This window comes from Podarcis melisellensis (genome assembly GCF_964234715.1).
Source record: "Podarcis melisellensis genome assembly, chromosome: 3".
NCBI classification, from domain to species: Eukaryota; Metazoa; Chordata; class Lepidosauria; order Squamata; family Lacertidae; genus Podarcis; species Podarcis melisellensis.
In genome coordinates, this window is record NC_138530.1 from 7,293,753 (window position 1) to 7,307,275 (window position 13,523).

The 13,523-nt window shown below is 45.4% G+C and overlaps 1 long non-coding RNA gene across 1 annotated transcript; it reads left to right on the plus strand.

Annotated features, from left to right (window-relative positions):
* Positions 1–2,988: 2,988 nt before the first annotated feature.
* On the plus strand, positions 2,989–12,485 carry LOC309366073. Its single transcript, XR_014166468.1, has 4 exons — positions 2,989–3,181; positions 3,492–3,590; positions 5,217–5,348; positions 12,431–12,485. It is a non-coding gene; the product is annotated as an uncharacterized lncRNA (long non-coding RNA).
* The last annotated feature ends 1,038 nt before the right edge of the window (positions 12,486–13,523 follow it).

The window sequence follows — 13,523 nt, forward strand, 5'->3', positions numbered from 1 at the left end:
GGCGAGCCTATTTGGGCTCAACCACAAAGACTGATGGATCCTGATAGATTCCTTCTGGCCTTGAGGGACCCTACTCCTCCTGGCAACTCATTAGATGACCTTATCGAGGACTGTAATAACTGGCTCATGATGGCCATTGATGAGATTGCGCCCAAGCGCCCTCTGCAACCCCATCAAAACCGGGCCCCTTGGTCTACCGTGGAGCTCCGGAAAATGAAGCAGGATCTCAGACGGCTAGAGCGAGTATTGCGACGGACTTGTAACGGAGCTTCAAGAACATCTTATAGGACGCTTATGAAAGCCTATGAGAGGGCTATGAAAGCTGCTAAGAAATCTCACTTTGCAGATTCCATTCCATTCACTAGCTCTCCCCTGGCACAACATTTTAGAATAATTAGGTCAATAACACCCTTAGCAGGATAACCAAATTTAAGCACAAATTCAACCCACAGCTGTGAGACATTTGCAAGCTTTTCTGCAGAGAAAGTCCTGTTCCTCGGCTGTGACCTGTAGGGTTATCGCAGAGTAGGGAGTGGGTTCCGGAGGGAGCACACTTCCCCGCCAGCAGGCAGCCACAATCTGCCTGCACGCATGACCTTGGGGTGCAGGGGAACCCCCCCCCCAGACAAGCCACGGCTGTCAGAAACATCGTCCCCTGTGGCTGACCTTCTGCGGTCTCAGAAGTCAGGAGTGTCCTGTCTGTAACTTTTTCCCTGAGACTTTTTGTCTCCTACATCATACACTGTGCAAGGGGAAAATGATGCTGTGGAACAGGTGCCAAAATAGCTTTGTACCACCCCACAATCCTGGGACAGAAGATGTGTAAAGGTCACAGCCCAAACATGTATCTGCCTAGCTTGCATATTTGTCTCAATAAAAGGAGGCTCCACAGGAATGGTGGTAGCTCGCTTCAGACTACCTGTGCGCAGCTCACATGATGATCAACACCTGTCGTGTGCCTTCACTTCAGTGACCTCCCTGCCAATTTAGAGACTGTGACAGAACTGGAGGCCCCTCAACTGTCTTCGGGTCCAGTGTCAGAACATTTCGATTGGATACTCCCTGCAGATGTGGATAGACTCCTCCAAGCTGGTAGGCCCACCACCTGGCTCCTCGATCCGTGCCCGTCTTGGCTGATTAGGGTGTGCCCAGATATTGCGCGGACCCCCCTGGTTGAAATTAACACAGGGATATTCCCAGGGGAGCTGAAGGAAGCAATGGTGTGTCCACTCTTAAAGAAAATTTCACTAGATCCTTTAGATTTATCCAATTACTGCCCAGTTTCAAATCTCCCATATCTGGGTAAGGCAATTGAACAGCTTGGTAGGTTTCTGGAGGAAACATGGGCTTTAGCTCCATTTCAGTCTGGATTCCATCCTGGTTTTGGGACCGAGTCGGCTCTGGTCGCCCCAACAGATGATCTCCGCAGAAAGCTGGATCGAGGCGGGGCGGGACTGCTGATTCTCTGAGATTTGTCAGCAGCCTTTGACATGGTCAATCATGATCTTTTGGACCACCGCCCCGCTGATGTGGGGATACAGGGCATAGCCCATAAATGGCTGTGCTCTTTTATCTCTGGTCGGGGACAGAGGGTGACACTAGGGAGCGAGTTGTCGTCGCACCACCCTTTGGTGTGTGGAATGCTGTGGGGCTCAATCCTCTCCCCAATTCTTTTTAACATCTTTATGTGCCCCCTTGCCCAGATTATCTGAAGCTTTGGGCTGGGTTGTCAACAATATGCTGATGACACTCAGCTCTATCTGCTGATGGATGGCCATACCAACTCAATCCCTGACACACTGACCAGATGTTTGGAAGCTGTGGCTGGATGGTTTCATGGGAGACGACTGAAACTAAATCCTTCAAAGACAGAGGTCCTCTGGCTGGCTCAGTATGGTATGAGGATGAGGGACCAACTCCCTTCTCTTGCGGGGACCCAATTAGTGCCATTGCGTTCTGTTAAGAGTTTGGGTGTAATCCTTGACGCCTCTCTTTCCATGGAGGCTCAGGTTACAACAACAGCCAAGGCAACATTTTCCCACCTTCACTGCATCAAGCAGTTGGTCCCTTACCTTTCCTGCCCTGACCTGGCCAAAGTGATCCATGCGATGGTCACCTCCAGGCTCGACTACTGTAATTTGCTCTATGCAGGGCTGCCCTTGAAGCTATCCCAGAAACTCCAGCAGGTGCAGAATGCTGCAGTGAGGTTCCTCACAGGGTCTCTGCCATGAGAGCATATTCACCCAGTGCTTTTCCAGCTGCATTGGCTCCCTGTGGAATACAGGGTCAGATTTAAGGTGCTGGTTTTGACTTTTAAAGCCCTTCACTGGCCCCGGCCTGGTGGAATGCTCTGTCTCTTGAGACCAGGGCCCTGTGGGATCTGATCTCTTTCTGCAGGGCCTGTAAGACAGAGTTGTTCCACCTGGCCTTTGGCTCAGAATCAGTTTGATTCCCTCACCCTCTTTCCTTTTCCTTTCTCCTCCTATGAAGAGATTCCTCCCTAATTGTTTTTAATGTTGTATCTTAATCTTTTAAATTGTATTTTAATCAACTTGTTTTTATTATTGGTTGTTAGCCGCCCTGAGCCCTGTCTTGGCTAGGGAGGGCAGGGTATAAATAAAATTATTATTATTATTATTATTATTATTATTATTATTATTACTCTGCCACAGTTTCCTCTCAGTTGCATACCGGTCACAGCCTCCATACGACCAAGCTGTAATGGCTACTCCTCCGGTATCTTTGGAACCCCATCTAGGCTCTCCTCCGATGGTGATTAACGGCCTAAGCCTTTGAATGAGACTTCAGGCACACTCTATTGCGCAGAATACTCAGACAGCAGCAGAAGGAGCCAGAAATTTGACCTATATTGCTACTTTATTTCTAACTACGCAAGACCGAAAAGAATATGCATCTGCTCTCTGTGAGAGACAGAAAACAACAGGAACAAAGAAACAGGAAACGAGTAACTTCAACATCCGTCTCCCCTCTCCCGTGAGAATTCCAACAGTCTGGAATGTCAATAGAGTCTTGTGACTCCAAAAACTGCACAGTGGCATAACAGAAACCTACCAGTTTTGACTGTTTTGATAAGTGACTATGATGATGGAGTGGATCTATAGGTGCTTCTGGGGGCATGAAACCATATTTCCAATCCAGTGAATCTTCACTGCATCGTCAGGTTAATGTACTGTACAGAATTTCTTGAACAGCAAGGAAAAACAAAAAAAACTGGTCCTGCTTGATAGGGACCTCAGTTATCTGTAGGATCTGAGCCACATTGAAACCATTTTTCCAACCGGCTGAACCGCGAAGGCATTTCCAGATTAAGGTACTCTGCCACAGTTTCCTCTCAGTTGCGTACCATGGTCTCTTGAGCAGTGATACAGGAAGGCAATTTATAATTAAATGTATAATGCCTAGGGAGATTTTGTAATACCCAGAGGAGTATAAAACACACCAAAACACATTGCCTCTTCATTTCCTTTCAGGTTGGGATACAAGGAGCATCCACCTTGACCTTCTGGGAGCTATGAAGACCGTATACTTTTTCTATATTGTGTTTGCTCTGCTACTCATTCCCAATCCAGGTAAGCAATTATTTGAGTCCTAAATGGGGCTGGAATGAGTAATACCACTGTGTATGGCCAATGCTTATCCTCTTCCTCTTTTCCCCTCGTTTCCCTGTTCTACATTTCCAATTCCCATATACAGTATCTACTTGCACTTGTGCGCTAGTGAACTGGTGGGTTGACAGGACCTGGGACAGATCAGTGGGAACTCACCCCACTGCGGGGATTCGAACTGCTGACCTTACAGTCAGCAAGTCCAAGAGGCTCAGTGGTTTTGACCACAGCACCACTCACGTCTTTTCCAACGAAATATCAGGCATGCTGAAAAGGCATTGCGATGGAAGAAAGGTGAAGAGCTAAATGCTCTTTTCACACTGCGTCTGATTGGACTTACTTGGTGCGAAAAAAGCTTTAAACTCTCAATCTTTCTTCATGGGCAAAGGCCGATCATCGAACAGGTCAGGGACTGGTAGGGATGCTCTTACATGGTGTCAGAGGAAAAACTGACTTCCTGTGACATCTCACAACAGCATCCTCACCTTGTCCCTTACAATGGAAATCACGCAGGTTAAATGCACATGTCATGCAATTCTGAACCATGGCAGAGGCCTGAGTACACTGGGTACCAGTGGCAGGTTTGTGTGGGGATTGTGGGTTAAAGTTTAAAGTTGGGTTAAAACTTCAAGTTGGGTATACGTACAGCAAGAAGGGGGATGCGGGTGGCGCTGTGGGTAAAACCTCAGTGCCTAGGGCTTGCCGATCGCATGGTCAGCAGTTCGAATCCCCACGGCGGGGTGAGCTCCTGTCTTTTGGTCCCAGCTCCTGCCCACCTAGCAGTTCAAAAGACGGTTGATGGCTTAAATTATTTTTAAAAGGAGATGGAAGAGACTTTGCTCAGCGGCTATGATGGTTGAGTGGATCTATAGGTGCTTCTGGGGTATGAAACCATATTTCCAATCCAGTGAATCTTGTCTAAACACCAGGCTCGCTGAAAAGGCATTGCCATGGAAGAAAGTTGAACAGCTAAGTGCTCTTTTCACACTGCGTCTGATTGGACTTACTTGGTGCGAAAAACGCTTTAAACTCTCAATCTTTCTTCCTGGGCAAAGGCCAATCATCATGCAGGTCAGGGACCGGTAGGAATGCTCTTACATGGTGTCACAGGATCAACTGACTTCCTGTGACATCTCACAACAGCATCCTCACCTTGTCCCTTACAATGGAAATCACGCAGGTTAAATGCACATGCCATGCAATTTTGAACCATGGCAGAGGCATTAGTACAAGGGGTACCAGTGGCAGGTTTGTGTGGGGATTGTGGGCTAAAGTTTAAAGTTGGGTTAAAGCTTAAAGTTGGGTATACATACCGCAAGAAGGGAAGTGGAAGGCGTCTGCCATATTCCTTTTTTGATGTGTTCTTCTGTGCTGCACCCATCTCTGCTATTTCTTCTTGTTAAAATTGGTGTTTGCTTGCTTGCTTGCTTGTTTTTTTTTTAAAAACATCCACCTGAGTTTCTCTGCATTCTCTTAACTATTTTTTGCTGATATTGTTATTTATTAGATTTAATCATACCCACCATTCTACTTGAATTCTCTTGTAAGTGGAGAGGTAACTAAAGGCCATTTGCTGATCTGTTACTACAGGATTCACTGATGTTTCAGATGAAGAATCATGCATGAATGGCGATGTGCCAGGGCACTGTGTGTCAATGGAATGCCCTGATGGCTATGAAGACATTGGAAATTGTGGAAAAAAGCTTCGTTGCTGTCATTACGGTAAGAATAAAGACCCTATAACTGGATCTGATTTCTGGCCCAGTTTGTAATTTAGATTGTGCCAGATTCTGGACCAACCCAGCCCATCCTGTATCAATGAAATGAAAAACTTTGGCAATCCTATTGACTTGTATTGGGAAACCATGGAGCTCATTAATGCCTATTTGTTTCCTGCTTGGCAGGGGGTTGGACTCAATGGCCCTTCTGGTGTATTCCAACTCTATGATTTTATGATTCTATTCTAGAGAGGGGATATTGCCTCCCTGATAAGACCACAAGCTCAGAAGCCCTCCCTTAATTCAAAAGATCCTAGTAATTACTGGCTAGTTGCTGCTCCCTGCTTATTACGCAATGTCTTTGAGTAGATGATCATGGACCAGATCCAGACGTTCTTGGAGGAAATTGATTTTCTAGATCCATTTCAATTGCAGTTGAGACCTGGTTTTGGCACATAAACTCCCTGTATGCTGATCTCTGTCATGAGAGAGACAGGGGAAATGTGTCCTTGTTAATTCTCCTCAACCTCTCAGGGTCTTTTGATACCACTTAACATGGTATGCTTCTGAAGGGACTGTCTGAGTTGGTGGTGGGTGGCACTGCTTTGCGGTGGTTCTGGTCCAACTTGAATGGATGTTTCCAAAGGGTGATACTTGGGTAGTATTGGCCAGGGGGTGCTGGGTGTCAAGAGCTGAGGTGGCGTCGGAGTACACAAGTGGGTGAGGAAGCCCAGGCAGCCAGTCTGCCAGCCCTTGGTGTTGGGAACAGGCAGACAGGCAATTGCCACGCTGGCCTTTCTTGTCCTTGCCTGGTAGCTGAGTGGCCGGTGCCAAAGGGGAACCTTTCTGCCACACAGGCCTGGTGGCACCCGCTGCTGCCTCCCAAGGTGAGTAAGGTGCTGGCCTCATGTTCACCTTTGGCCAGTCTCCGTTGGGTCACTTGGGCTGGGGGCATCCTCCTCCCAGGCCCCTGTGGGGTGGCGTAATGAGGCACCTCTCTTTGTGGTGGGCGGGAGACCAAGAGAGGTGGCAGTGGGTGCCGAGAGTTATCCCAAAGAGAAAAGAGAGGAAGCTGACCTATATAGCCTTAAATGCCTTTAAATTACTCAGGACTGCAGTACCTCAAACACTGCCTCTCCCCATATGAACCGACCCAAAGGCTGCCAATTTCCTCTGAGGTCCTCCTTTGTCTGCTTCCTCCACAAGAGGGTGGTAACCCAAGAACAGGTCTTTTTTGAGGTGAATTCCCATTTATGGAATGCTCTCCACAGGCAAAAAGAAAGAAAAAAAGTGTCTTTATAAAAAGGTATTTGCTTGTTTTTTTTATGAAAAATAATTTGGAAATGTTGGGTCTGGGGACATAGTTCTTAAGAAACATAGAGGCAATTTATAAAGATCAGAATGTGAAACTTATAATAAATTACGGATTGATAGAGAGCTTCCAAATTACAAAGGGCACAAGACAGGGCTGCCCACTGTTGCCCTTACTGTTTATATCAGTACTGGAAGTACTACTTCAAAATATAAGAGAAACAGAAAAAATCATAGGAATAAAAGGCGGATAAAAGGAATGTAAGCTCAAAGCCTTCGCTGATGACATAGTCTTGACATTACAAGAACCTCAATTTTTGACAGGAGAAGCACTAAAAGTAATTGAAGAATTCAGAGTGATGGCAGGATTTAAAATTAATAAAAGTAAAACAAAAATGTTGGTAAACAACATGAATGGGGAACAACTAGACCAATTACAAAACAAAATGGAAATAATAATTGTAAAGAAAATAAAATATCTGGGTGCCTGGCTCTCCCCCCAAAATACAAACCTATTTAAGGATAACTACAAAACAACATGGAAAGAAGTAACAAGAAATTTGGAAATACGGGATAGATTGAAGCGATCTTTTTGTGGAAGAATAGCAGCCATTAAGATAACTGTCTTACCTAAGATGCTCTTAGGTATCTATTTCAAACCATCCTGATAGTCACAGGACAAGGTCAATTCAACAAGTGGCAAAAAATGATCTCAAGGGGAAGAAGCCTAGAATAAAATTTAAAATTCTAATGGACAGAAAGGAAAGAAGAGGTTTTTCACTACCAGATCTTAAAATATATTAGGAAGCTGCATGTATAACAGGGCTAAAAGAGTGGTTCAGTTTCAAAAACACAGATGGAGGGGTTCGGAAACAGATATGGATGGCATGCAAAAAATTTTGCCCAGCGTATCTGCCTCTGGCACAGCACCCGTGCCGTGCACCAGTACTCCAAGTTATTGTGGTCTGTGCACACCAAAACGTGGTGCTTCGCACTGATCAGGAAATGTCGCCATTGCTTGAACGCAGCCACAATCACAAGCAATTCCTTATCATAGATAGTGTAGTTCTGCTCCGGCCTTTTCAGCTTTTGAGGAAAAAAAGCACACGGCTGCCACTCCCCCTCTCCATCTGATTGTAGCAGCACTGCCCCTATCGCCCGATCCGAGGCATCTGTCTCAACTTGCAGCGGTCGCTCGGGGTTGACGTGCAGCAGCTGCTCCTCCAACGCAAAGACTCTCTTAAGCTCCTCAAACCCCCTCTGTGCCTCCTCAGTCCAGACAAACTTCTTCTTAGCACTAAGACAGTCTGTTATGGGCGCCATCAGTTTTGCGAAGTTCTTGATGAACTTCCTGTAAAAGTGCTGAAACCCAAGAAATGCTGGACGTCTTTCCGGTTCTTGGGGCTCTCCCATTAAACCACGGCCTTCACCTTCTCTGTATCCATGGCCACGCCCTTGTCCGACAGCCTGTAACCCAGGAATTCCACCTCTTTCGCGTGGAAACACTTCTCCAGCTTCACCCACAAGCGATGCTCCTTGAGTCTGCTCAGGACTTGACGCAGGTCCTCTACATGCTGTTTCGTTTCTCATTGTCTGAGTACACTAGCATGTCGTCCAAAAAGCAAACGCAGTTACGGTACAGCAACGGCCCAAGCACGTGATGCATGAAGGCTTGGAAACAGTGACTTCCTGACTGCAATCCGAAAGGCATGACAAGATGGTGGTCTGCCATTCGTTGCCCTCATGCACTCTGATGAGGTTGTTGGCCCCCTGGAGGTCCAACTTGGTGAAAATTTTCCCCTTCTGCACCCTGGCTAGAACGTCATCGATCCGGGGCATCGGGAAGGCCACCGGTTCTGTCAGGCTGTTTAGGACCCTGTAATCAATGACCAATCTCTTCTTGTTAGTCGATTTCTTGTCCACGAAGAACACTGGGCTCCCCCCGCCGCCTTGGATTCCCTGATGAATCCTCTCTTTAGATTTTTCTCAATAAAGTCCTTCAGGTCCTTGATCTCTCACTCCGACATGGAGTAGAGCTTCCCCACCAGCAGCGTGGCCCCCTGGATCAGGTTGATCTGGCAATCATATGGTTGATGTGGTGGCAACGTGTCAGCCTCTTTCTCGCTGAACACCTCCTGTAAGTTCCGATAACACAGAGGAATTCCAGTCGTCCATGTGAGTTGAGTGAGGCTGAGAGACTTCAAAAAAGTGTGACTAGCCCGAGGTCACCCAGCAGCTGCATGTGGAGGAGCGGAGATGTGAACCCAGTTCACCAGATTACGAGTCTACCACCCTTAACCACTACACCACACTGGCTCTTATTGGACAATACTAACAATAAGAAATAAAAATGTATAATATGGCCAATGTAACGAACAGTATATGTAAATGAATATAGATGGACAACAATAATTGTATATATAGAAAGATTTATTTGTTTATAGACATCTTACAGACAAAAATGGAAGAACAACAACTATATACAAAATGAATAAAGACAATGTGAACACATAGAGACGACATAAAGAAGCCAGAAGAAGGAAGGAGGGAAGTCAGCTCTTAGGAGCAAGTATAAATGTAAAAAGCAGTGTAATGACTACTCCCCACATAAAACACGTTGCGACCTTTGCGTGGACACGCACAGCCCCTGGATCTGGAGCGGCTCCATCAGCATAGGCTTGGCCTTGCCTTCCCTCCAGTGGGATACCTGGAGGTCTCCACCTACCCCAGTCAGCTGTCCAATTCCACCAGGGGGAAGCGTTGCTAAGGAGATCTGGCCAGGTAGGGGAGGGATTACCTGCCCACACAATAGAGGGAGGATCTTACCTGGGAATCCTCACTTGGCTCCAGAGCTTTTCCCATCCTACCCACCCTCAGTTAATGCATTATTTTGCAGGTTAACTTTTCTTCATAGTTTTGCAGGTTAACTTTTCTTCACAGGTATGCTGGCGCTGCTACGTTAAGGTCGCTGTCAAAGGGCCGGAAAGGAATTTCCCCACATTGGCAGTTTTGCCTTTCCTGTAGCAAAACGTCACAACTTTGGGAGGAATCCTTTTGTCCTTCCTCTTTGCAGCGGCGATTCCAGGGTTCCCCGTTAAAGGGGTTTCTGAAGAGAGGCTTTGACCGTACGCTGAAAGGTTGTCATTACTCTCCCCTGTGGTGGCGGCGTAATGGGGGTGGCTATCTCTGCTTGAACATATGTTCTCCAGAGCCGACCCATCCCCCACACAAACACTGGATAACCCAGATGCTCCCTAGGTCCCCGGCTGGGGACTGGGGAGGGAGAATGCCCAATGCCTGAGCCAAGGTCTAACCACATTTGAAATATAATAAAGTTGTGGCCAATTTAATCCCATAGCACGTTGTCTTGAGTCGTTATTCCACATGATGGGGGAACCGCTTGGGAACTGGGGACTCCGCCTGTCCATGCAATATGTGTGTGTAACGTATGTAAATAAATAAAAAAAACTAATAAAGGTCATCATGGAAAAAAATATTAAAAATATATATAAAGGTCTATTGCTGATAAAACCATACGTGATCTTTGAAATAGGTTTGAGGGAATGGGTTCTGGGTTTTTTGGTTTTGTTTTGTATTCTCATTTTGTATTTTAATGTTGTAAACCACTCTTAATTTAATTTAATTGGCTATTCAAACCTAAGCAGAGTTTCATACTAACAGCAAGAAATAAAACCCACTCCTCCCTTGTAGAGTACAGATTTGCCACTAAGTGAGATACCACTTCTGTCCAGCTCTAAGTTTCAGTCAAATATTTATCTTTGCATAGTGTCATTTCGAAAGATTAAGAATGGAAAATGACAAACATGAAAGAAAGCGAAATGGATAGAACCAAAAATCTTTGCTCAAAGCTGAGGTTACCAACGTTAGTGCCTGCTGGACCTCTACTGGTACCCAGGAAGTCTTTGAAGACCACACTCTCTGCCTCTTCATCAAGAGAAGACTTTCCACCTGGAGGTTTAAGTGAAGTGGATTGAGCTCTGAAAACTACAAATACTCTTCTGCCAGATAACTTTTGCTAAATTAACGTAGAATTAGAAATATTGGTTTAGGGTATTATATTTATTATTTTATTATTACCATAATAAAAGACAAAAGACAAAAGTGGAAAGGACCTAACAGAAGCAGAAGACATCAAGAAGAGGTGGCAAGAATACACAGAGGAACTATACCAGAAAGAAATGTATGCCTCGTACACCCCAGGTAGTGTGGTTGCTGACCTTGAGCCAGACATCCTGGAAAGTGAAGTCAAATGGGCCTTAGAAAGCACTGCAAATAACAAGGCCAGTGGAAGTGATGGTATTCCAGCTGAACTATTTAAAATTTTAAAAGATGATGCTGTTAAGGTGCTATACTCAATATGCCAGCAAATTTGGAAAACTCAGCAGTGGCCAGAAGATTGGAGAAGATCAGTCTACATCCCAATTCCAAAGAAGGGCAGTGCCAAAGAATGCTCCAACTACCGCACAATTGCACTCATTTCACATCCTAGCAAGGTTATGTTTATAATTCTACAAGGAAGGCTCAAGCAGTATGTGGATCGAGAACTCCCAGAAGCTGGTTTTAGAAAAGGCAGAGGAACCAGAGACCAAATTGCAAACATGCGCTGGATTATGGAGCAAGCTAGAGAGTTCCAGAAAGACATCTACTTCTGCTTCATTGACTATGCAAAAGCCTTTGACTGTGTCGACCACGGCAAACTATGGCAAGTTCTTAAAGAAATGGGAGTGCCTGATCACCTCATCTGTCTCCTGAGAAATCTCTACATGGGACAAGAAGCTACAGTTAGAACTGGATATGGAACAACTGATTGGTTCAAAATTGGGAAAGAAGTACGACAAGGCTGTATTTTGTCTCCCTGCTTATTTAACTTATATGCAGAATTCATCATGCGAAAGGCTGGGCTGGATGAATCCCTAGCCGGAATTAAGATTGCCGGAAGAAATATCAACAACCTCAGATATGCAGATGACACAACCTTGATGGCAGAAAGTGAGGAGGAATTAAAGAACCTTTTAATGAGGGTGAAAGAGGAGAGTGCAAAATATGATCTGAAGCTCAACAAAAAAAACGAAGATCATGGCCACTGGTCCCATCACCTCCTGGCAAATAGAAGGGGAAGAAATGGAGGCAGTGAGAGATTTTACTTTCTTGGGCTCAATGATCACTGCAGATGGTGACAGCAGCCACAAAATTAAAAGACGCCTGCTTCTTGAGAAGTAGAGAAGTCACCTTGCCAACAAAGGTCCGTATAGTTAAAGCCATGGTTTTCCCAAGAGTAATGTATGGAAGTGAGAGCTGGACCATAAAGAAGGCTGATCGCCGAAGAATTGATGCTTTTGAATTATGGTGCTGGAGAAGACTCTTGAGAGTCCCATGGACTGCAAGAAGATCAAACGCATCCATTCTTAAGGAAATCAGCCCTGAGTGCTCACTGGAAGGACAGATCGTGAAGCTGAGGCTCCAGTACTTTGGCCACCTCATGAGAAGAGAAGACTCCCTGGAGAAGACACTGATGCTGGGAAAGATGGAGGGCACAAGGAGAAGGGGGCGACAGAGGACAAGATGGTTGGATAGTGTTTTCGAGGTTACCAGTATGAGTTTGACCAAACTGCGGGAGGTGGTGGAGGACAGAGGTGCCTGGCGTGCTTTGGTCCATGGGTTCACGAAGAGTCGGACACGACTAAATGACTAAACAACAACAACAATTATATTTAGATGGCATTTCACTTGCTTTCTCTCTGTGTGTATATGCAGGTAGAGAACCCGTAAGAAACAGAAGGCAATGTGAGAAGATCCATGGGTTTTGTCAGAAATCCCAATGCAAAACTTTACATCATACTAGAGGAAAATGTGCAGAGAATGTTGTATGCTGCACAAATCTGTAAGTATAAAGCTCCCATATATTGGGGTGGGTTGGACCTGATGACCCTTGGGCTCCCTTCCAGCTCTACGATTCTGTGAAAAATACATGGTATTTAAAGTACTAATTCGCTTGCAGGTGAATTGAAGATGGTGTGTTAGAAATATTCTTGCTGGCGGCACACGCATTACACTTGCCCCAGATATTGGCAAGGCAAACAGTTCCTGAAGGTGGTTGTTCTTGTGCTTGTTGTTGTGCATAATAATATCAATAGCAAGAATACTTTATTTTAAAAATAGAACAGCACAAATCAGCAACAGATGGAGTAGTGTGCTTGTTCAAGGGCTCTAGGTCAAATTTGACTTTGTCTTATTTTTTTACTTTTTATTCCTTTTCTCTCACAGACCAATAGTCTGAAGAAGGTATCTACATTTGCTCTTACACTCCTGCTCATTGGAATGCAGAATAAAATTGTACCTGTCTGCAGCGAAAGTATCTGTGTGTGCTTCTTATTTCTCTTAAAAGCCCCGTTCCATGCCCAATAAACATGGGGCGCCTTTGCCTGGCGGCGCTGTGGCCCATAAATTGCAGCAAAATCTCCTCTGTGTAATGGGCTCATGGGAAAAAGCTGTTCCATGAGCAATGCCAGATTTACATATAAGCTAAACAAGCCATAGCTTAGGGCCCCACTTTCTTGGGGGCCCCCAAAAAATTAAAGGGGGAAAACCGGATGAACATTTCCAATACAGTGGTACCTTGGGTTAAGAACTGAATTCATTCTGGAGGTCTGTTCTTAACCTGAAACTGTTTTTAACCTGAAGACCACTTTAGTTAATGGGGCCTCCTGCTGCTGCTGCGCCGCCAGAGCACGATTTCTGTTGTCATCCTGAAGCAAAGTTCTTAACCTGAGGTACTATTTCTGGGTTAGCGGAGTCTGTAACCTGAAGCTTATGTAACCTGAAGTGTATGTAACCCGAGATACCACTG